The 24,064-nt window shown below is 49.5% G+C and overlaps 1 pseudogene; it reads right to left on the bottom strand.

The window, feature by feature from the left end:
* The window catches only part of LOC115155044 (phosphatidylinositol transfer protein alpha isoform-like), a 49,607-nt pseudogene extending 26,046 nt beyond the window's left edge, over positions 1-23,561 (bottom strand).
* Between the last annotated feature and the right edge of the window lie 503 nt (positions 23,562-24,064).

Here is a 24,064-nt window from a genome sequence, read left to right as displayed (position 1 = left end):
GTCTGCTTAGGGGGGAATATACACGACTGTGATTATGATGAAAGAGAATTCTCTTGGCAGATAACGCGGTCGGCATTTTATTGTGAGGAATTCTAGGTGAGGTGAACAAAAGGACTTGAGTTCCTGTATGTTGTTATGATCACACCACGTCTCGTTAATCATAAGGCATACACCCCCACCCTTCTTCTTACCAGAGATGCTTGATTCTGTCGGTGCGATGCGTGAAGAAACCAGGTGGCTGTACCGACTCTGATGACGTACCCTGAGTGAGCCATGTTTCCGTGAAACAAAGAACGTTACAGTCTCTGATGTCTCTCTGGAAGGCAACCCTTGCTCGAATTTCATCTACCTTGTTGTCAAGAGACTGGACATTGACGAGTAGTATGCTCGGGAGCGGTGCGCGATGTGCCCGTCTACGGAGCCTGACCAGAAGACCGCTCCATCTGCTCCTTCTACGGCGCCGTTGTTTTGGGTCGCCTGCTGGGATCCGATCCATTGTCCTGGGTGGTAGGTAGGCCAAACAGAGGATCCTCTTCGGGAAAGTCGTATTCCTGGTCGTAATGTTGGTGAGTTGACGTTGCTCTTATATCCAATAGTTCCTCCTGACTGTATGTAATAAAACCTAAGATTACCTGGGGTAACATTGTAAGAAATAATACATTAAAAAAACGAAATACTGCATAGTTTCCTAGGAACGCGAAGCGAGGCGGTCATCTCTGTTGGCGCCAGAAGTCATCCAAGTTGAGGTGACTAAACTACTTGGAGTAACCCTGGATTGTAAACTGTCATGGTCAAAACATATTGATACAACAGTAGCTAAGATGGGGAGAAGTCTGTCTATAACAAAGCGCTGCTCTGCCTTCTTAACAGCACTGTCAACAAGGTAGGTCCTACAGGCCCTAGTTTTGTCGCACCTGGACTACTGTTCAGTCGTGTGGTCAGGTGCCACAAAAAGGGACTTAGGAATTTTGCAATTGTCTCAGAACAGGGCAGCCCTTGGATGTACACAGAGAGATAATATTAATAATATGCATGTCAATCTCTCCTGGCTCAAAGTGGAGGAGAGATTGACTACCTCACTACTTTTATTTTATCGGTGTTGAATGCACCGAGCTGTCTGTCTAAACTACTGGCACACAGCTCAGACACCCATGCATACCCCACAAGACATGCCACCAGAGGTCTTTTCACAGTCCCCAAGTCCAGAACAGACTATGGGAGGTACACAGTACTACATAGAGCCATGACTACATGGAACTCTATTCCACATCAGGGAACTGATGCCAGCAGTAGAATCAGATTTAAAAAGCAGGTAAAAATACACCTTATGGAACACGGGGGACTGTGAAGCAACACAAACATAGGCACAGACAAATGCATACACACACATGATAACATACGCACTATAATAACACATACACATGGATTTTGTACTGTAGATATGTGGTAGTGGTGGAGTAGGGGCTTGAGGGCACACAGTGTGTTGTGAAATCTGTGAATGTATTGTAATGTTTTTAAAATGGTATAAACTGCCTTAATGTTGCTGGACCCCAGGAAGAGTAACTGCTGCCTTGGCAGGAACTAATGGGGGCCCATAATAAACCCCAGGAAGAGTAGCTGCTGCCTTGGCAGGAACTAATGGGGATCCATAATAAACCCCAGGAAGAGTAACTGCTGCCTTGGCAGGAACTAATGGGGATCCATAATAAATACATCAGTATTTGTCAATACTTTGAAGAAGCAGCGATTACAGCTGTGAGTCTTTCTGGGTAAGTCTCTAAGAGCTTTCCGCACCTGGTGGGTGCAATATTTGCCAATTATTATTTTCAAAATTCTTCAAGCTCTGTCAAAATGGTTATTGATCATTGTAACTACAATGTTGTTGAACCATCCCCTGTTTTCTATCACAACCATTAAACTCTTTAACTGTCTTAAAGTTACCATTGGACTCCTGGTGAAATCCCTGAGCGGTTTCCTTCCTCTCCGGTAACTGAGTTAGGAAGGATGCCTGTATCTTTGTAGTGACTGGGTGTCTTGATATATAAAAAGTGTTTGAAATTCACTGAATGTGTGGGTAGTCATTCAAAAATCATTTTAAACACCAATATACACAGTCAGTTAGGAAAGCTAAGGCTAGCTTTTTCAAACAGAAATTTGCATCCTGTAGCACAAATTCCAAAACGTTTTGGGACACTGTAAAGTCCATGGAGAATAAGAGCACCTCCTCTCAGCTGCCCACTGCACTGAGGCTAGGAAACACCACCGATAAATCTACGATAATCGAAAATATCAATAAGCATTTTGCTACGCCAACAGCTCTGCACCCACCACAGCAACTTACCCAAGCCTCCCCCGCTTCTCCTTCACCTAAATCCAGATAGGAGATGTTCTGAAAGAGCTGCAAAATCTGGATCCCGACAAATCAGCTGGGCTAGACAATCTGCACCCTCTCTTTCTAAAATGATTGTTGCAACCCATATTACTAGCCTATTCAACCTCTCTTTCGTATCATCTGAAATCCCTAATGATTGGAAAGCTGGCGTGGTCATCCCCCTCTTCAAAGGGGGAGACACTCTAGACCCAAACTGTTACAGACCTATATCTATCCTACCCTGCATTTCTAAAGTCTTCGAAAGCCAAGATAACAAACAGATCACTGACCATTTCGAATCCCACCGTACCTTCTCCGCTATGCAATCTGGTTTCTGAGCTGTTCATGGGTGCACCTCAGCCAGCCTCAAGGTCCTAAACAATATCATAACCGCCATCGATAAAATACAGTACTGTGCAGCCGTCTTCATCGACCTGGCCAAGGCTTTCGACTCTGTCAATCACCGCATTCTTATCGGCAGACTCAATAGCCTCGGTTTCTCAAATGATTGCCTCGCCTGGTTCACCAACTACTTCTCAGACAGAATTCAGTGTGTCAAATCGGAGGGCCTGTTGTCCGGACCTCTGGCAGTCTCTATGGGAATGCCACAGGGTTCAATTCTCTGGCCGACTCTTTTTTCTGTATATATCAATGATGTCACTCTTGCAGCTGGTGATTCTCTGATCCACCTCTACGCAGACGACACCATTCTGTATACATCTGGTCCTTCATTGGACACTGTGTTAAAAAACCTCCAAACGAGCTTCAATGCCATACAACACTCCTTCCGTGGCCTCCAACTGCTCTTAAATGCTAGTAAAACTAAATGCATGCTCTTCAACTGATCGCTGCCCGCACCTGCTCGCCCGACTAGCATCACTACTCTGGACGGTTCTAACTTAGAATATGTGGACAACTACAAATACCTAGGTGTCTGGTTAGACTGTAAACTCTCCTTCCAGGCTCACATTAAGCATCTGCAATCCAGAATTAAATCTAGAATCGGCTTCCTATTTCGCAACAAAGCCTCCTTCACTCATGCTGCCAAACATACCCTCGTAAAACTGTCTATCCTACCGATCCTTGACTTCAGCGATGTCATTTACAAAATAGCTTCCAACACTCTACTCAGCAAATTCTATCACAGTGCCATCCGTTTTGTCACCAAAGCCCCATATACTACCCACCACTGCAACCTGTATGCTCTCGTTGGCTGGCCCTCGCTTCATATTCGTCGCCAAACCCACTGGCTCCAGGTCATCTATAAGACCCTGCTAGGTAAAGCCCCACCTTATCTCAGCTCACTGGTCACCATAACAAAACCCACTCGTAGCACGCGCTCCAGCAGGTATATCTCACTGGTCACCCCCAAAGCCAATTCCTCCTTTGGCCGCCTTTCCTTCAAGTTCTTTGCTGCCAATGACTGGAATGAACTGCAAAAATCACTGAAGCTGGAGACATATATCTCCCTCTCTAACTTTAAGCATCAGCTGTCAGAGCAGCTTACCGATCATTGCACCTGTACACAGCCCATCTGTAAATAGCCCATCCAACTACCTACCTCATCCCCATATTGTTATTTATTTTTGCTCTTTTGCACCCCAGTATCTCTACTAGCACATTCATCTTCTGCACATCTATCACTCCAGTGTTATATTGCTAAATTGTTTATTTCGGCTTACCTCCCTTATCTTACCTCATTTGCACACACTGAATATATACTTTTTTCTATTGTCTTGTTAAATGTATGTTTGTTTATTCCATGTGTAAATCTGTGTTGTTGTTTGTGTCGCACTGCTTTGCTTTATCTTGGCCAGGTCGCAGTTGTAAATGAGAACTTGTCCTCAACTGGCCTACCTGGTTAAATAAAAAATAAATGAAGAAATATTATGCTGCTTTACAGTCTGTCTGTCTGTCTGTCTGTCTGTCTGTCTGTCTGTCTGTCTGTCTGTCTGTCTGTCTGTCTGTCTGTCTGTCTGTCTGTCTGTCTGTCTGTCTGTCTGTCTGTCTGTCTGTCTGTCTGTCTGTCTGTCTGTCTGTCTGTCTGTCTGTCTGTCTGTCTGTCTGATGCTGCTTTACTGTGTGTGTGTGTGTGTGTGTGTGTGTGTGTGTGTGTGTGTGTGTGTGTGTGTGTGTGTGTGTGTGTGTGTGTGTGTGTGTGTGTGTGTGTGTGTGTGTGTGTGTGTGTGTGTGTGTGGCTAAGGTGTAAGGTGTACTTACGGTGATAACTGCAGGGCCAAAGGCAGAGAAGGGCCGAAGCAGGAGAGATGGAAAAGAGAGGGCAGAGAGAGAGGTTAGAGAGAGAGAGAGAGGGGGGGGGGGGCAGAAAGAGAGATAGAGAGAGAGGGGGCAGAAAGAGAGAGAGAGAGGGCCAGAAAGAGCGATAGGGAGGATAGAGAGAGAACAGAGAGAGCGAGAGAGGACAGAGAGATAGAGAGAGAGAGAACAGAGAGAACAGAGGACAGAGAAACATATATATATAGAGAGAGAGATGATCAACATCCAGAAAAGAGACATTAAATTCTACAACCACCAAAAAGAAAGCGATTCCCAAACCTTCCATAACAAAGCCATCACCTACAGAGAGATGAACCTGGAGAAGAGTCCCCTAAGCAAGCTGGTCCTGGGGCTCTGTTCACAGACAGACCCCACAGAGCCATCACCTACAGAGAGATGAACCTGGAGAAGAGTCCCCTAAGCAAGCTGGTCCTGGGGCTCTGTTCACAAACAGACCCCACAGAGCCATCACCTACAGAGAGATGAACCTGGAGAAGAGTCCCCTAAGCAAGCTGGTCCTGGGGCTCTGTTCACAAACAGACCCCACAGAGCCATCACCTACAGAGAGGTGAACATGGAGAAGAGCTAAGCAAGCTGGTACTGGGGCTCTGTTCACAAACAGACCCCACAGAGCCATCACCTACAGAGAGGTGAACCTGGAGAAGAGTCCCCTAAGCAAGCTGGTCCTGGGGCTCAGTTCACAGACAGACCCCACAGAGCCATCACCTACAGAGAGATGAACCTGGAGAAGAGTCCACTAAGCAAGCTGGTCCTGGGGCTCTGTTCACAAACAGACCCCACAGAGCCATCACCTACAGAGAGATGAACCTGGAGAAGAGTCCCCTAAGCAAGCTGGTCCTGGGGCTCAGTTCACAGACAGACCCCACAGAGCCATCACCTACAGAGAGATGAACCTGGAGAAGAGTCCCCTAAGCAAGCTGGTCCTGGGGCTCAGTTCACAAACAGACCCCACAGAGCCATCACCTACAGAGAGATGAACCTGGAGAAGAGTCCCCTAAGCAAGCTGGTCCTGGGGCTCAGTTCACAGACAGACCCCACAGAGCCATCACCTACAGAGAGGTGAACATGGAGAAGAGCTAAGCAAGCTGGTACTGGGGCTCTGTTCACAAACAGACCCCACAGAGCCATCACCTACAGAGAGGTGAACCTGGAGAAGAGTCCCCTAAGCAAGCTGGTCCTGGGGCTCTGTTCACAAACAGACCCCACAGAGCCATCACCTACAGAGAGATGAACCTGGAGAAGAGTCCCCTAAGCAAGCTGGTCCTGGGGCTCAGTTCACAGACAGACCCCACAGAGCCATCACCTACAGAGAGGTGAACATGGAGAAGAGCTAAGCAAGCTGGTACTGGGGCTCTGTTCACAAACAGACCCCACAGAGCCATCACCTACAGAGAGGTGAACCTGGAGAAGAGTCCCCTAAGCAAGCTGGTCCTGGGGCTCAGTTCACAGACAGACCCCACAGAGCCATCACCTACAGAGAGGTGAACATGGAGAAGAGTCCCCTAAGCAAGCTGGTCCTGGGGCTCTGTTCACAAACAGACCCCACAGAGCCATCACCTACAGAGAGGTGAACATGGAGAAGAGCTAAGCAAGCTGGTACTGGGGCTCTGTTCACAAACAGACCCCACAGAGCCATCACCTACAGAGAGGTGAACCTGGAGAAGAGTCCCCTAAGCAAGCTGGTCCTGGGGCTCTGTTCACAAACACAAACAGACCCCACAGAGTCATCACCTACAGAGAGGTGAACCTGGAGAAGAGTCCGCTAAGCAAGCTGGTCCTGGGGCTCAGTTCACAGACAGACCCCACAGAGCCATCACCTACAGAGAGATGAACCTGGAGAAGAGTCCCCTAAGCAAGCTGGTCCTGGGGCTCAGTTCACAGACAGACCCCACAGAGACATCACCTACAGAGAGATGAACCTGGAGAAGAGTCCCCTAAGCAAGCTGGTCCTGGGGCTCAGTTCACAAACAGACCCCACAGAGCCATCACCTACAGAGAGATGAACCTGGAGAAGAGTCCCCTAAGCAAGCTGGTCCTGGGGCTCAGTTCACAGACAGACCCCACAGAGCCATCACCTACAGAGAGGTGAACATGGAGAAGAGCTAAGCAAGCTGGTACTGGGGCTCTGTTCACAAACAGACCCCACAGAGCCATCACCTACAGAGAGGTGAACCTGGAGAAGAGTCCCCTAAGCAAGCTGGTCCTGGGGCTCTGTTCACAAACAGACCCCACAGAGCCATCACCTACAGAGAGATGAACCTGGAGAAGAGTCCCCTAAGCAAGCTGGTCCTGGGGCTCAGTTCACAGACAGACCCCACAGAGCCATCACCTACAGAGAGGTGAACATGGAGAAGAGCTAAGCAAGCTGGTACTGGGGCTCTGTTCACAAACAGACCCCACAGAGCCATCACCTACAGAGAGGTGAACCTGGAGAAGAGTCCCCTAAGCAAGCTGGTCCTGGGGCTCAGTTCACAGACAGACCCCACAGAGCCATCACCTACAGAGAGGTGAACATGGAGAAGAGTCCCCTAAGCAAGCTGGTCCTGGGGCTCTGTTCACAAACAGACCCCACAGAGCCATCACCTACAGAGAGGTGAACATGGAGAAGAGCTAAGCAAGCTGGTACTGGGGCTCTGTTCACAAACAGACCCCACAGAGCCATCACCTACAGAGAGGTGAACCTGGAGAAGAGTCCCCTAAGCAAGCTGGTCCTGGGGCTCTGTTCACAAACACAAACAGACCCCACAGAGTCATCACCTACAGAGAGGTGAACCTGGAGAAGAGTCCCTTAAGCAAGCTGGTCCTGTGGCTCTGTTCACAGACAGACCCCACAGAGCCATCACCTACAGAGAGGTGAACCTGGAGAAGAGTCCCCTAAGCAAGCTGGTCCTGGGGCTCTGTTCACAAACAGACCCCACAGAGCCATCACCTACAGAGAGGTGAACCTGGAGAAGAGTCCCCTAAGCAAGCTGGTCCTGGGGCTCTGTTCACAGACAGACCCCACAGAGCCATCACCTACAGAGAGATGAACCTGGAGAAGAGTCCCCTAAGCAAGCTGGTCCTGGGGCTCAGTTCACAAACAGACCCCACAGAGCCATCACCTACAGAGAGGTGAACATGGAGAAGAGCTAAGCAAGCTGGTACTGGGGCTCTGTTCACAAACAGACCCCACAGAGCCATCACCTACAGAGAGGTGAACCTGGAGAAGAGTCCCCTAAGCAAGCTGGTCCTGGGGCTCTGTTCACAAACACAAACAGACCCCACAGAGTCATCACCTACAGAGAGGTGAACCTGGAGAAGAGTCCCTTAAGCAAGCTGGTCCTGTGGCTCTGTTCACAGACAGACCCCACAGAGCCATCACCTACAGAGAGGTGAACCTGGAGAAGAGTCCCCTAAGCAAGCTGGTCCTGGGGCTCTGTTCACAAACAGACCCCACAGAGCCATCACCTACAGAGAGGTGAACCTGGAGAAGAGTCCCCTAAGCAAGCTGGTCCTGGGGCTCTGTTCACAGACAGACCCCACAGAGCCATCACCTACAGAGAGATGAACCTGGAGAAGAGTCCCCTAAGCAAGCTGGTCCTGGGGCTCAGTTCACAAACAGACCCCACAGAGCCATCACCTACAGAGAGATGAACCTGGAGAAGAGTCCCCTAAGCAAGCTGGTCCTGGGGCTCTGTTCACAGACAGACCCCACAGAGCCATCACCTACAGAGAGGTGAACCTGGAGAAGAGTCCCCTAAGCAAGCTGGTCCTGGGGCTCTGTTCACAGACAGACCCCACAGAGCCATCACCTACAGAGAGATGAACTTGGAGAAGAGCTAAGCAAGCTGGTACTGGGGCTCTGTTCACAAACAGACCCCACAGAGCCCCAGGACAGCAACACAATTAGACCCAAACAAATCATGAGAAAACAAAAAGATAATTACTTGACACATTGAAAAGAATTCACAAAAAAACAGAGCAAACTAGAATGCTATTTGGACCTAAACAGAGAGTACACAGTGGCAGAATACCTTACCACTGTGACTGACCCAAACTTAAGGAAAGCTTTGACTATGTACAGACTCAGTGAGCATAGCCTTGCTATTGAGAAAGGCTGCCGTAGGCAGACCTGGCTCTCAAGAGAAGACAGGCTATGTGCACACTACCCACAAAATGAGGTGGAAACTGAGCTGCACTTCCTAACCTCCTGCCAACCTCCAAGAAAAGGTCAACCAGTGAAGAACAAACGCCATTGTAAATAAAACCCATATTCATGTTTATTTTCCATTTTTGTACTTTAACTATTTGCACATTGTTACGACACTGTATATAGACATAATATGACATTTGAAATGTTTTTATTGTTTTGGAACTTCTGTATGTTAAATGTTTACTGTTCATTTATTGTTAATTTACTTTTGTTTACCATCTATTTCAATTGCTTTGGCAATGTAAACACATATGTTTCTTATGCCAATAAAGCCCTTGAATAGAGTTCTAAACTCCCAGCATCTGTATGAACAAAAAATGTTTGTTAGATCCAGTAATGTAATGAAATATTTAGGTCATATTAATTTAATGAACATTTAGTCATATTAATGTAATGAAATATTTAGACCAAATAGGGGTATGCCTGTGTGTGTGTTACCTGTACGACAGTAGGGGTATACCTGTGTGTGTGTGTGTGTGTGTGTGTGTGTGTGTGTGTGTGTGTGTGTGTGTGAGAGTGTGAGTGTGTGTGTACTACCTGTACGACAGTAGGGGTATGCCTGTGTGTGTGTGTGTGTGTGTGTGTGCTACTTGTACGACAGTAGGGGTATGTGTGTGTGTGTGTGTGTGTGTGTGTGTGTGTGTGTGTGTGTGTGTGTGTGTGTGTGTGTGTGTGTGTGTGTTACCTGTACGACAGTAGGGGTATGCCTGTGTGTGTGTGTGTGTGTGTGTGTGTGTGTGTGTGTGTGTGTGTGTGTGTGTGTGTGTGTGTGTGTGTGTGTGTGTGTGTGTGTGTGTGTGTACCTGTACGACAGTAGGGGTAGGCATTCCAGGCCTTCTCATGGATGTTGAGGGCCGATGCTGGAGCTAGAATTCTGACGAACGATGGAACTTTACTGTAGGAGGGAGAGAAAGAGGGAGACAGAGAGAGAAAGAGTGAGAGAAAGAGGGAGAGAAAGAGGGAGAGAAAGAGGGAGACGGAGGGAGAGAGAGGGAGACGGAGGGAGAGAGAGGGAGACGGAGGGAGACAGAGAGAGAGAAAGAGGGAGACGGAGGGAGAGAAAGAGGGAGACGGAGGGAGACGGAGCGAGAGAAAGAGGGAGACGGAGGGAGACGGAGAGAGAGAAAGAGGGAGACGGAGCGAGAGAAAGAGGGAGACGGAGGGAGACGGAGAGAGAGAAAGAGGGAGACGGAGGGAGAGAAAGAGGGAGACGGAGGGAGAGAGAGGGAGACGGAGGGAGAGAAAGAGGGAGACGGAGGGAGAGAAAGAGGGAGACGGAGGGAGACGGAGCGAGAGAAAGAGGGAGACGGAGGGAGACGGAGAGAGAGAAAGAGGGAGACGGAGCGAGAGAAAGAGGGAGACGGAGGGAGACGGAGAGAGAGAAAGAGGGAGACGGAGAGAGAAAGAGGGAGACAGAGGGAGACGGAGAGAAAGACAGAGGGAGACGGAGGGAGAGACAGAGGGAGACGGAGGGAGACGGAGAGAGAGAAAGAGGGAGACGAAGGGAGAGAGAGGGAGACGGAGCGAGAGAAAGAGGGAGACGGAGCGAGAGAAAGAGGGAGACGGAGGGAGACGGAGAGAGAGAAAGAGGGAGACGGAGAGAGAAAGAGGGAGACGGAGGGAGAGAGAGGGAGACGGAGGGAGACAGAGAGAGAGAAAGAGGGAGACGGAGGGAGAGAAAGAGGGAGACGGAGGGAGACGGAGCGAGAGAAAGAGGGAGACGGAGGGAGACGGAGAGAGAGAAAGAGGGAGACGGAGCGAGAGAAAGAGGGAGACGGAGGGAGACGGAGAGAGAGAAAGAGGGAGACGGAGGGAGAGAAAGAGGGAGACGGAGGGAGAGAGAGGGAGATGGAGGGAGAGAAAGAGGGAGACGGAGGGAGAGAAAGAGGGAGACGGAGGGAGACGGAGCGAGAGAAAGAGGGAGACGGAGGGAGACGGAGAGAGAGAAAGAGGGAGACGGAGCGAGAGAAAGAGGGAGACGGAGGGAGACGGAGAGAGAGAAAGAGGGAGACGGAGAGAGAAAGAGGGAGACAGAGGGAGACGGAGAGAGAGACAGAGGGAGACGGAGGGAGAGACAGAGGGAGACGGAGGGAGACGGAGAGAGAGAAAGAGGGAGACGAAGGGAGAGAGAGGGAGACGGAGCGAGAGAAAGAGGGAGACGGAGCGAGAGAAAGAGGGAGACGGAGGGAGACAGAGAGAGAGAAAGAGGGAGACGGAGAGAGAAAGAGGGAGACAGAGGGAGAGAAAGATGGAGACGGAGGGAGAGAAAGAGGGAGACGAAGGGAGAGAGAGGGAGACGGAGCGAGAGAAAGAGGGAGACGGAGGGAGAGAAAGAGGGAGACGGAGGGAGAGAGAGGGAGACGGAGGGAGAGAAAGAGGGAGACGGAGGGAGAGAAAGAGGGAGACGAAGGGAGAGAGAGGGAGACGGAGCGAGAGAAAGAGGGAGACGGAGCGAGAGAAAGAGGGAGACGGAGGGAGAGAAAGAGGGAGACGGAGGGAGAGAAAGAGGGAGACGGAGGGAGACGGAGAGAGAGAAAGAGGGAGACGGAGCGAGAGAAAGAGGGAGACGGAGGGAGAGAAAGAGGGAGACGGAGGGAGAGAGAGGGAGACGGAGGGAGACAGAGAGAGAGAAAGAGGGAGACGGAGGGAGAGAAAGAGGGAGACGGAGGGAGACGGAGCGAGAGAAAGAGGGAGACGGAGGGAGACGGAGAGAGAGAAAGAGGGAGACGGAGCGAGAGAGAGAGGGAGACGGAGCGAGAGAAAGAGGGAGACGGAGCGAGAGAGAGAGGGAGACGGAGCGAGAGAAAGAGGGAGACGGAGCGAGAGAAAGAGGGAGACGGAGGGAGAGAAAGATGGAGACGGAGAGAGAAAGAGGGAGACAGAGGGAGACGGAGAGAGAGACAGAGGGAGACGAAGGGAGAGAGAGGGAGACGGAGCGAGAGAAAGAGGGAGACGGAGGGAGACGGAGAGAGAGAAAGAGGGAGACGGAGGGAGACGGAGAGAGAGAAAGAGGGAGACGAAGGGAGACGAAGGGAGAGAGAGGGAGACGGAGCGAGAGAAAGAGGGAGACGGAGCGAGAGAAAGAGGGAGACGGAGCGAGAGAAAGAGGGAGACGGAGGGAGACGGAGAGAGAGAAAGAGGGAGACGAAGGGAGAGAGAGGGAGACGAAGCGAGAGAAAGAGGGAGACGGAGCGAGAGAAAGAGGGAGACGGAGCGAGAGAAAGAGGGAGACAGAGGGAGACGGAGAGAGAGACAGAGGGAGACGAAGGGAGAGAGAGGGAGACGGAGCGAGAGAAAGAGGGAGACGGAGGGAGAGAAAGAGGGAGACAGAGGGAGACGAAGAGAGAGACAGAGGGAGACGGAGCGAGAGAAAGAGGGAGACGGAGGGAGAGAAAGATGGAGACAGAGGGAGACGGAGAGAGAGACGGAGGGAGACGGAGCGAGAGAAAGAGGGAGACGGAGCGAGAGAAAGAGGGAGACGGAGCGAGAGAAAGAGGGAGACAGAGGGAGACGGAGAGAGAGACAGAGGGAGACGAAGGGAGACGGAGAGAGAGAAAGAGGGAGACGAAGGGAGAGAGAGGGAGACAGAGGGAGACGGAGAGAGAGACAGAGGGAGAGAGAGGGAGACGGAGGGAGAGAAAGATGGAGACGGAGGGAGACGGAGAGAGAGACAGAGGGAGACGGAGAGAGAGAAAGAGGGAGACGGAGGGAGAGAAAGAGGGAGACGGAGAGAGAGAAAGAGGGAGACGGAGGGAGAGAAAGAGGGAGACGGAGAGAGAAAGAGGGAGACAGAGGGAGACGGAGAGAGAGACAGAGGGAGAGAGAGGGAGACGGAGGGAGAGAAAGATGGAGACGGAGGGAGACGGAGAGAGAGACAGAGGGAGACGGAGAGAGAGAAAGAGGGAGACGGAGGGAGAGAAAGAGGGAGACGGAGAGAGAAAGAGGGAGACAGAGGGAGACGGAGAGAGAGACAGAGGGAGACGAAGGGAGACGGAGAGAGAGAAAGAGGGAGACGAAGGGAGAGAGAGGGAGACGGAGCGAGAGAAAGAGGGAGACGGAGCGAGAGAAAGAGGGAGACGGAGCGAGAGAAAGAGGGAGACGGAGGGAGACGGAGAGAGAGACAGAGGGAGACGGAGAGAGAGAAAGAGGGAGACGGAGGGAGAGAAAGAGGGAGACGGAGAGAGAAAGAGGGAGACAGAGGGAGACGGAGAGAGAGACAGAGGGAGAGAGAGGGAGACGGAGGGAGAGAAAGATGGAGACGGAGGGAGACGGAGAGAGAGACAGAGGGAGACGGAGAGAGAGAAAGAGGGAGACGGAGGGAGAGAAAGAGGGAGACGGAGAGAGAAAGAGGGAGACAGAGGGAGACGAAGGGAGAGAGAGGGAGACGGAGCGAGAGAAAGAGGGAGACGGAGAGAGAGAAAGAGGGAGACGAAGGGAGAGAGAGGGAGACGGAGCGAGAGAAAGAGGGAGACGGAGCGAGAGAAAGAGGGAGACGGAGCGAGAGAAAGAGGGAGACGGAGCGAGAGAAAGAGGGAGACGAAGGGAGAGAAAGAGGGAGACGGAGAGAGAGAAAGAGGGAGACGAAGGGAGAGAAAGAGGGAGACGGAGGGAGAGAAAGAGGGAGACAGAGGGAGAGAAAGAGGGAGACGGAGAGAGAGAAAGAGGGAGACGAAGAGAGAGAAAGAGGGAGACGGAGGGAGAGAAAGAGGGAGACAGAGGGAGAGAAAGAGGGAGACAGAGGGAGACGGAGAGAGAGACAGAGGGAGACGAAGGGAGAGAGAGGGAGACGGAGCGAGAGAAAGAGGGAGACGGAGGGAGAGAAAGAGGGAGAGAGAGGGAGACGGAGCGAGAGAAAGAGGGAGACGGAGCGAGAGAAAGAGGGAGACGAAGGGAGAGAAAGATGGAGACAGAGGGAGACGGAGAGAGAGACAGAGGGAGACGAAGGGAGAGAAAGATGGAGACAGAGGGAGACGGAGAGAGAGACGGAGGGAGACGGAGCGAGAGAAAGAGGGAGACGGAGCGAGAGAAAGAGGGAGACGGAGCGAGAGAAAGAGGGAGACGGAGAGAGAGAAAGAGGGAGACGGAGAGAGAAAGAGGGAGACAGAGGGAGACGGAGAGAGAGACAGAGGGAGACGGAGCGAGAGAAAGAGGGAGACGGAGCGAGAGAAAGAGGGAGACGGAGGGAGAGAAAGATGGAGACGGAGGGAGACGGAGAGAGAGACAGAGGGAGACGGAGAGAGAGAAAGAGGGAGAACCACCAACTCTGGAACTCTGGAACTTTGGAACCACCAACTCTTCCTAGAGCTGGTCGCCCGGCCAAACTGAGCAATCAGGGGAGAAGGGCCTTGGTCAGGGAGGTGACCAAGAACCCAATGGTCACTGACAGAGCTCTAGAGTTCCTCTGTGGAGATGGGAGAACCTTCCAGAAGGACAACCATCTCTGCAGCAATCTACCAATCAGGCCTTTATGGTAGAGTGGCCAGACGGAAGCCAATCCTCAGCTAAAGGCACCTAAAGGACTCTCTCATGAAAAATTACAAAATGAGTCATGCTCAGCCTAGTGGTTAGAGCACTGAGCCAGTAACCGTAAGGTTGCAAGATCGAATCCTGAGCTGACAAGGTAAAAATCTGTCGTTCTGCCCCTGAACAAGGCAGTTAACCCACTGTTCCCCAGTAGGCCATCATTGTAAATAAGAACTTGTTCTTAACTGACATGCCTAGTTAAACAAAAATAAAATATCCCATGTTTTAACGCTTAAATAATTGTGTCTGTTGTTATAATGTGTTTTATTCTAACCTGATACAAACTTGTCTTCCTGTGACGTAAAGCTGAGATCCGTTCGGGTGAGACATCCTGTGGTTTTACTATCTGCACGAAGGAACACATTATAGTGTGAACTGTGACAAAATGCAGGTTCAGCCCTCGTGTGATCTCAATCTGCACAGATAAACCAAACGCCTTCTTCACTATGTTCCGCCCCTTTTTCCACACATCTACTAAACTGCCACGAAGACAAGGTTGGACTTCTATAAAAGCGGAGAGCCAACTCTGTTCGTTAGGCTGAGGGCTATTTGATTCCTCCATTTTTGCAAATCTTATAATAAAATTGTTGTTGGAATAATCTACAGTCCCTCTCCTTTTGATTTGAATATCCACTACAACTCTTACCATGAGAAACAAGATTCTCTGGTCTGATGAAATCAAGATTGAACTCTTTGGCCTGAATGCCAAGCGTCACGTCTGGAGGAAACCTGGCACCATCCCTATGGTGAAGCATGGTGGTGGCAGCATCATACTGTGGGGATGTTTTTCAGCGGCAGGGACTGGGAGACTAGTCAGGATTGAGGGAAAGATGAACAGAGCAAAGTACAGAGAGATCCTTGATGAAAACCTGCTCTAGAGCACTCAGGAACTCAGACTGGGGTGAAGGTTCATCTTCCAACAGGACAACGACCCTAAGCACACAGCCAAGACAACACAGGAGTGGCTTCAGGACAAGTCTCTGAATGTCCTTCAGTGGCCCTGCCAGAGACCAGACTTGAACCCGATCGAACATCTCTGGAGAGACCTGAAAATAGCTGTGCAGCAACGCTCCCCATCCAACCTGGCAGAGCTTGAGAGGATCTGCAGAGAAGAATGGGAGAAACTCCCCAAATACAGGTGTGCCAAGCTTGTAGCGTCATACCCAAGAAGACTCGAGGCTGTAATCGCTGCCAAAGGTGCTTCAATAAAGTACTAAAAGGTAAATAGAGGGTCTGAAGATTTACCTAAATGGGATGCTTCAGTTTTTATTTTTAATCAATTTGCAAATATTTAGAAAATACTGTTTTTGCTTTGTCATTATGGGGTATTGTTTGTAGATTGTTGAGGAAAATTTTTTATGTTATCCACTTTAGAATCAGGCTGTAACGTAACAAAATGAGGAAAAAGTCAAGGGGTCTGAATACTTTCTGAATGCTAAAATCCCCCAAAGTACCAACAACGACAGTAAAACAAGCAGAATTCTCCCTCGTGGGGACATTTCCCACATCCCCATGAGGACCAAGGCTATTTAAAGCTTAGGGGTTAGGTTTAGGGTTAGGGATGAAATTAGGGTTAGTGGTTAGGTTTAGAGTTAGAGTTAGGTTTAGAGTTAGGGATGAAATTAAGGTTAGGGGTTAGTATAAGAGTTAGGTTTAGAGTTAGAATGGAATTAAAATGTTAATCCCCACAAGAAGAAGAAGATAACGTGTGTGTGTGTGTGTGTGTGTGTGTGTGTGTGTGTGTGTGTGTGTGTGTGTGTGTGTGTGTGTGTGTGTGTGTGTGTGTGTGTGTGTGTGTACCTCTGCAGGTGGTATATCTTGTGTGTGTACTGTCCCTTCTCCCCGTCCTTCTCGTACGGTTCATTCTTCAACACCTCCACTCCCTCTCCTCCTCCCGTCTCGTTCTTACTGGCTTCGGCTACTGAGTACAGCTGACCCACCTGGTACTGAAGGGAGGGGATGTTGTGTTATTGTTCTGACTGGCCTCTGCTACTGAGTACAGCTGACCCACCTGGTACTGAAGGGAGGGGATGTTGTGTTATTGTTCTGACTGGCCTCTGCTACTGAGTACAGCTGACCCACCTGGTACTGAGTACAGCTGACCCACCTGGTACTGAGTACAGCTGACCCACCTGCTACTGAGTACAGCTGACCCACCTGCTACTGAGTACAGCTGACCCACCTGGTACTGAGTACAGCTGACCCACCTGGTACTGAAGGGGGGAGGATTTCGTCACACAGCAGCAACTCCCCTCAGCAGGAAGGAGGAACTCCCCTCAGCAGGAAGGAGGACCTCTCCTCAGCAGCACAATGAGGAACTCCCCTCAGCAGGAAGGAGGAACTCTCCTCAGCAGGAAGGAGGACCTCCCCTCAGCAGGAAGGAGGAACTCCCCTCAGCAGGAAGGAGGAACTCCCCTCAGCAGCACAAGGAGGAACTCCCCTCAGCAGGAAGGAGGAACTCCCCTCAGCAGGAAGGAGGAACTCCCCTCAGCAGGAAGGAGGAACTCCCCTCAGCAGCACAAGGAGGAACTCCCCTCAGCAGGAAGGAGGAACTCCCCTCAGCTGGAAGGAGGACCTCCCCTCAGCTGGAAGGAGGACCTCCCCTCAGCTGGAAGGAGGAACTCTCCTCAGCAGGAAGGAGGAACTCCCCTCAGCAGGAAGGAGGAACTCCCCTCAGCAGGAAGGAGGAACTCCCCTCAGACTAAGTGTTTGTGTGTGACCTGAAATGGACCACTAGACATAGGGAGAGACATCTCCATAGCTAGCTGGACCTCTCTACCCAGAATTCCCTGCTGTATGAAAGGACCCAGGAATAGTAAAGGAGGGGAGAGAGAGAGAGAGAGAGAGAGAGAGAGAGAGAGAGAGAGAGAGAGAGAGAGAGAGAGAGAGAACTTTGGCAATGTTAACACATGTTTCCCATGCCAATAAAGCCCCTTGGAGGGAGAGAGAGGAGGGGGTAGAGAGAGAGAGAGAGAGAGAGAGAGAGAGAGAGAGAGAGAGAGAGAGTGCCTGCAGCATTTGAGTGCCTGCAGCATTGAGTGTTTCTCATTGGGATGCTGGAATCTTTGATTTGTTTAACCCCGCCCATTTCCTCTTGTATAAAGATGAATCAGTGAAGTTAGAGAGGCTTTTTATAGGACACACACACACAAGTACTAAAACAGAACTCACCTCTTCCACTGATATGGGCAGAATAACTCGACTGGAAGAGAGAGAGAGGAGGGTAGAGAGAGAGACAGAGAGTGTGGGGGTAGAGAGAGAGAGAGGAGGGGGTAGAGAGAGAGAGGGGGGTAGAGTGAGAGAGAGAGAGAGGGGGGTGGAGTGAGAGAGAGAGAGAGAGAGAGAGAGAGAGAGAGAGAGAGAGGGGGGAAGAGAGAGAGAGTGTGGGGGTAGAGAGAGAGAGGGGGGTAGAGTGAGAGAGAGAGGAGGGGGGTAGAGAGAGAGAGAGAGTGTGGGGGTAGCGAGAGAGAGAGAGAGAGGGGGGGAGTGAGAGAGAGAGGAGGGGGTAGAGAGAGAGAGAGAGAGCGAGAGAGGGGGGGGGAGAGAGAGAGACAGAGAGAGAGAGACAGAGAGAGAGGTATTAGAAAAAGCAGTTTTTTCCAACAGAACATCCTCCCTGCATCCCACTGCCTCTGAAGATGAGCAGGATGGAAACTCTGGACATATTTAAAAGAGATCTCAAAACACATTTTAGCTTTGCTTTTCCTCAGGGTGCTTCTTAGTTGTTCAGTTTGTGTCACTCTTGAGTCTTTTCCTGTAAAGCACATTGCGTTGCAGTCCGAAACGTGCTGTATAAATAAAGCTTGATGTGATTTGATCAGTACCTGGATGGGAGACCAGATGTTGCTTGATGTGATGAATGAATAACTGTGGTGTCCTCTCACCTCTCTTCAGATACATGTAAGTATGTGGCCTTCAAATTAAAGGATTCGACTATTTCAACCAAACCCGTTGCTGACAGGTGTATAAAATCACAGCTTTGCAATCGCCATAGACAAACATTGGCAGTAGAATGGTCCATACTGAAGAGCTCAGTAAGATCAAACGTGGTACTGTCATAGGATGCCACCTTTCCAACAAGTCAGTTCGTCAAATATCTGTCCTGCTAGAGCTGCCCCCCGGTCAACTGTAAGTGCTGTTATTATGAAGTGGAAACATCTAGGAGCAATAACGGCTCAGCCGCAAAGTGGTAGGCCACACAAGCTCACAGAACGGGACCGCCGAGTGCTAAAAATCATCTGTCTTTGGTTGCAACACTCACTCACCGAGTTCCAAACTGCCTCTGGAAGCAACGTCAGCACAATAACTGTTTGTCGGGAGCTTCATTAAATGGGTTTCCATGGCCGAGCAGCTGCACACAAGCCTAAGATCACCATGTGCAATACCCAGAGTCGGCTGGAGTGGTGTAAAGCTCCCCAGCATTGGACTCTGGAGCAGTGGAAACGCGTTCTCTGGAGTGATGAATCACGCTTCACCATCTGGCAGTCCGACGGATGAATCTGGGTTTGGCGGATGCCAGGAGAACGCTACCTGCCCTAATGCATAGTGCCAAGTTTGGTGGCGGAGGAATAATGGTCTGGGACTCATTTTCATAGGCGCCTTAGTTCCTGTGAAGGGAAATCTTAACAGTACAGCATACAATGACATTATAAACGATTCTGTGCTTCCAACGTTAAAGCAACAGATTGGGGAAGGCCCTTTCCTGTTTCAGCATAAAAATGCCCCTGTGCACAAAGTGAAGTCCAAACAGAAACGGTTTGTTGAGATCGGTGTGGAAGAACTTGACTGGCCTGCACAGAGCCCTGACCTCAACCCCATCAAACACCTTTGGAATGAATTGGAAAGCCGACTGTGAGCCAGGCCTAATCGCCAAACATCAGTGGCCGACCTCACTAATGCGCTTGTGGCGAGAGGGAGGAAAACAGGAAGCAACATGAAGCTCTCCCCTGATGTCCTGGTGAAGATCAGCTAAACAGGAAGCAACATGAAGATCACCCCTGATGTCCTGGTGAAGATCAGCTAAACAGGAAGCAACATGAAGATCACCCCTGATGTCCTGGTGAAGATCAGCTAAACAGGAAGCAACATGAAGATCTCCCCTGATGTCCTGGTGAAGATCAGCTAAACAGGAAGCAACATGAAGATCTCCCCTGATGTCCTGGTGAAGATCAGCTAAACAGGAAGCAGCATGAAGATCTCCCCTGGTGTCCTGGTGAAGATCAGCTAAACAGGAAGCAACATGAAGATCACCCCTGATGTCCGGGTGAAGATCAGCTAAACAGGAAGCAACATGAAGATCTCCCCTGGTGTCCTGGTGAAAATCAGCTAAACAGGAAGCAACATGAAGATCACCCCTGATGTCCTGGTGAAAATACAGGAAGCAACATGAAGATCTCCCCTGAGGCACGCGTGCTTGTGTGTCCGTTCAGCATTCCATCGTGACCGATTTAATTAATTTCCAGTCTGTCTCCTCGGGGCTCTAATCGGTTCAGATCTGTCAGACCGCAGTCAGCCTCTCCCACCTCCTCTTCTCTCCCTCACTAGATAGGCTACAGCACTGCTAGTGACTGAATATACAGAGCCTTCGGGAAGTATTCAGACCCCTTGACTTTTTCCACATTTTGCCTGATTCTAAAATACCCCATAATTACAAAGCGAAAACGGGTTGAGAAATTTTTGCAAATGTATTAAAAATAAAAAACAGAAACACCTTATTTATTATTTACATAAGTCTTCAGACCCTTTGCTATGAGACTCTAAATTGAGCTCAGGTGCATTCTGTTTCCATTGATCATCCTTGAGATTTTTCTACAACTTGATTGGAGTCCACCTGTGGTAAATTCAACTGATTTTCCAAATCATGTCCAGGCACACACCTGTCTATATAAAGGTCCCACAGTAGACAGTGCATGTCAGAGCAAAAACCAAGCAATGAGGTTGAAGGAATTGTCCGTAGAGATCCGAGACAGGATTGTGTTGAGGCACAGATCTGGGGAAGGGTACCAAAACATTTCTGCAGCATTGAAGGTCCCCAAGAACACAGTGGCCTCCATCATTCTGAAATGGAAGAAGTTTGGAACCACCAAGACTCTTCCTAGAGCTGGCTACCTGGCCAAACTGAGCAATCAGGGGAGAAGTAAAGGCACACGACAGCCCGCTTGAAGTTTGCCAAAAGGCACTCAAACTATAAGAAACAAGATTCTCTGGTCTGATGAAACCAAGATTGAACTCTTTGGCCTGAATGCCAAGCGTCACGTCTGGATGAACCTGGCACCATCCCTACGGTGAAGCATGGTGGTGGCAGAGCGCTCAGGACCTCAGACTGGGGCGAAGGTTCACCTTCCAACAGGACAATGACACTAAGCACACAGCCAAGACAACGCTGGAGTCGCTTTGGGACAAGTCTCTGAATGTCCTTGAGTGACCCAGCCAGAGGACAGACTTGAACCCAATCAAACATCTCTGGAGAGACCTGAAAATAGCTGTGCAGCAACGCTCCCCATCCAACCTTACAGAGCTTGAGAGGATCTGCAGAGAAGAATGGGAGAAACTCCCCCAATACAGGTGTGCCAAAGCTTGAAGCATCATACCCAAGAAGACTGGAGGCTGTAATCGCTGCTAAAGGTGCTTCAAAGTACCGTAAGTAACGGTCTGAATACTCATGTAAATGTAATATTTCTGGTTTTTTTAAATATTAATTAGCAAGAAATTCTAAACATATTTTTGCTTTGTCATTGTGGGGTTTTGTGTGTGTAGATTGAGGGGGGGGGGGGAATTCAAAACATTTTAGAATAAGGCTGTAACGTAACAACATTTAGAAAAAGCAAGGGGTCTGAATACTTTCTGAATGCACTGTAGGCCTCCTTTATACCAGCGTTGAGTGTTCAAAACGGTGCCTGTTAAAACAAACTGGTATGTCTACATTAGATGATCGTGGACTTCAGGAAACAGCAGAGGGAGCAGCCCCCTATCCACATCGACGGGACAGTAGTGGAGAAGGTGGAGAGTTTTAGGTTCCTTGGCGTACACATCACGGACAAACTGAAATGGTCCACCCACACAGACAGCGTGGTGAAGAAGGCGCAGCGGCGCCTCTTCAACCTCAGGAGACTGAAGAAATTCGGCTTGTCACCCAAAACCCTGACAAGCTTTTACAAATGCACAATCGAGAGCATCCTGTTGGGCTGTATCACAGCCTGGTACGGCAATTGCTCCGCCCTCAACCGGAAGGCTCTCCAGAGGTTAGTGAGGTCTGCACAACGCAACACCAGGAGCAAACTACCTGCCCTCCAGGACACCTACACCACCCGATGTCACAGGAAGGCCAAAAAGATCATCAAGGACAACAACCACCCGAGCCACTGCCTGTTTACCCCGCTATCATCCAGAAGGCGAGGTCAGTACAGGTGCATCAAAGCTGGGACCGAGAGACTGAAAAACAGCTTCTATCTCAAGGCCATTAGACTGTTAAACAGCCATCACTAACATTGAGTGGCTGCTGCCAACATACTGACTCAACTCAAGCCACTTTAATAATGGAAAATTGGATGTAATAAATGTATCACTAGCCACTTTAAACAATGCCACTTCATATAATGTTTAGATACCCTACATTACTCATCTCATATGTATAAACTGTACTCTATACCATCTATTACATCTTGCCTACGCTGTTCGGCCATCACTCATTTATATATTTTTATGTACATATTCTTATTCATTCCTTTACACTTATGTGTATAAGGTAGTTGTTGTGAAATTGTTAGATTACTTGTTAGATATTACTGCACGGTTGGAACTAGAAGCACAAGCATTTCGCTACACTCACATTAACACCTGCTAACCATGTGTATGTGACAAATAAATACATTTGATTTAAAACCATTAACTAGAGATACTGATGCATATAGTTTTGACCAGAGCAGGTATCCTACAAGCTAGCCTTTTAATAGGCCTACATTACATGTAGATGTTCTGGATGTGGAGTCCTGCATCATAGACAGACAGACAGACAGACAGACAGACAGACAGACAGACAGACAGACAGACAGACAGACAGACAGACAGACAGACAGACAGACAGACAGACAGACAGACAGACAGACAGACAGACAGGAAGATGGAGTCCTGCATCATAGACAGACAGACAGACAGACAGACAGACAGACAGACAGACAGACAGACAGACAGACAGACAGACAGACAGACAGACAGACAGACAGACAGACAGACAGACAGACAGACAGACAGACAGACAGACAGACAGACAGACAGACAGACAGACAGACAGGAAGATGGAGTCCTGCATCATAGACAGACAGACAGACAGGAAGATGGAGTCCTGCATGTGTTCTGGTCTGACTGAGACACAATAAAGGCCAATTATCTTCATAATAGAGGCTAATACACGCGTCAAGGTTTAAATATGTCCTCTTGATCTGGCCTCTTCATAGGCTCCTCACATCTAGCCATGTGAGCACCCGGGACCGGCGCTCCGGTAAACGGCAGTGCTAGAACATTTTCTCCCTACATCCATCCAGCTTTATGCTGACTCCATCCCTCCATACAGTTCCTCCGCTAGCGGAATGCTGTTTATGTCGTTTCACCTTCAACATGACCAAGGTGGTGCAAGGAGAGCACGCACTGCCTGCATCTTTCCTCTGTCCCAATAACGTTAAATGTTTTGGGAATTCTCTGTCCCTAAAATGAGAGTATTTTTCTGATATACTTCTATAATAAAGCGTAATGTTATCAGGCCATTACAGCAGCCTATCAGCGGTATGAAGGGCACCGCGGCGCCGAGCCAGCTGGTGATGGATGTAGGAAAATAACATCTAACTGGCATACAAAACATAATTTCTGGGTTAGGGACCTAAAAATACATTTAGAAAATGTAACATGAACCTATGCAAACTGACACCGTAAAAGGCTGGCCATGCGCCTGTAATTCCACTCTGTCCATCTCTCTCTCTCTCCCTCCCTAGCCGCTGCTGCTGCCGGGACGATGCTGAACCTCTCCGGGAGAACAGACCCACTGCGTCGGTACTTACAATTCCTTAATGAGCATTGTGGCAGTGCCGAGTTCTTCTCACGACGGAAGGCTGGCACTCCGGTGAAGATCCACAAATCTTTCCCTTAGTCAGACTCTCTCTCTCTCTCTCTCTCTCTCTCTCTCTTCTCTCTGTCTCTCTCTCTCTCTCTCTCTCTCTCTTCTCTCTGTGTCTCTGTCCTCTCTCTCTCTCTCTCTCTCTCTCTCTCTCTCTCTCTAACGCACCTCTCCCCTTCTTTCATCCTCTACCTCCAGTTTCTCTATTTTCCTTAAATTCCCTTCCTGGTCGGGGCCGAAGGGGGCGTGGCGCCTGGCGCGGTAACTACAAACCGAGTTCGTGTCGTCACACAGATGAAATGACGTCAAGGGAGATCAGGGTGACGTTTTGCTGAGGATCAGGCTGGGTGCCAGGACAAATACCACGTTCAAAACACTGGGAACGTATACCTTATACCATATATACCTTATACCATATATACCTTATACCCTATCATATCTCCCTTATACCATATATACCTTATACCATATATACCTTATACCCTATCATATCTACCTTATACCATATATACCTTATATCATATCTACCTTATACCATATATACCTTATACCCTATCATATCTACCTTATACCA

This window comes from Salmo trutta, chromosome 19, assembly GCF_901001165.1.
Source record: "Salmo trutta chromosome 19, fSalTru1.1, whole genome shotgun sequence".
NCBI lineage: Eukaryota > Metazoa > Chordata > Actinopteri > Salmoniformes > Salmonidae > Salmo > Salmo trutta.
The sequence above is the reverse complement of the archived record's forward strand: the minus strand, read 5'-3'. Positions and strand labels throughout refer to the sequence as shown.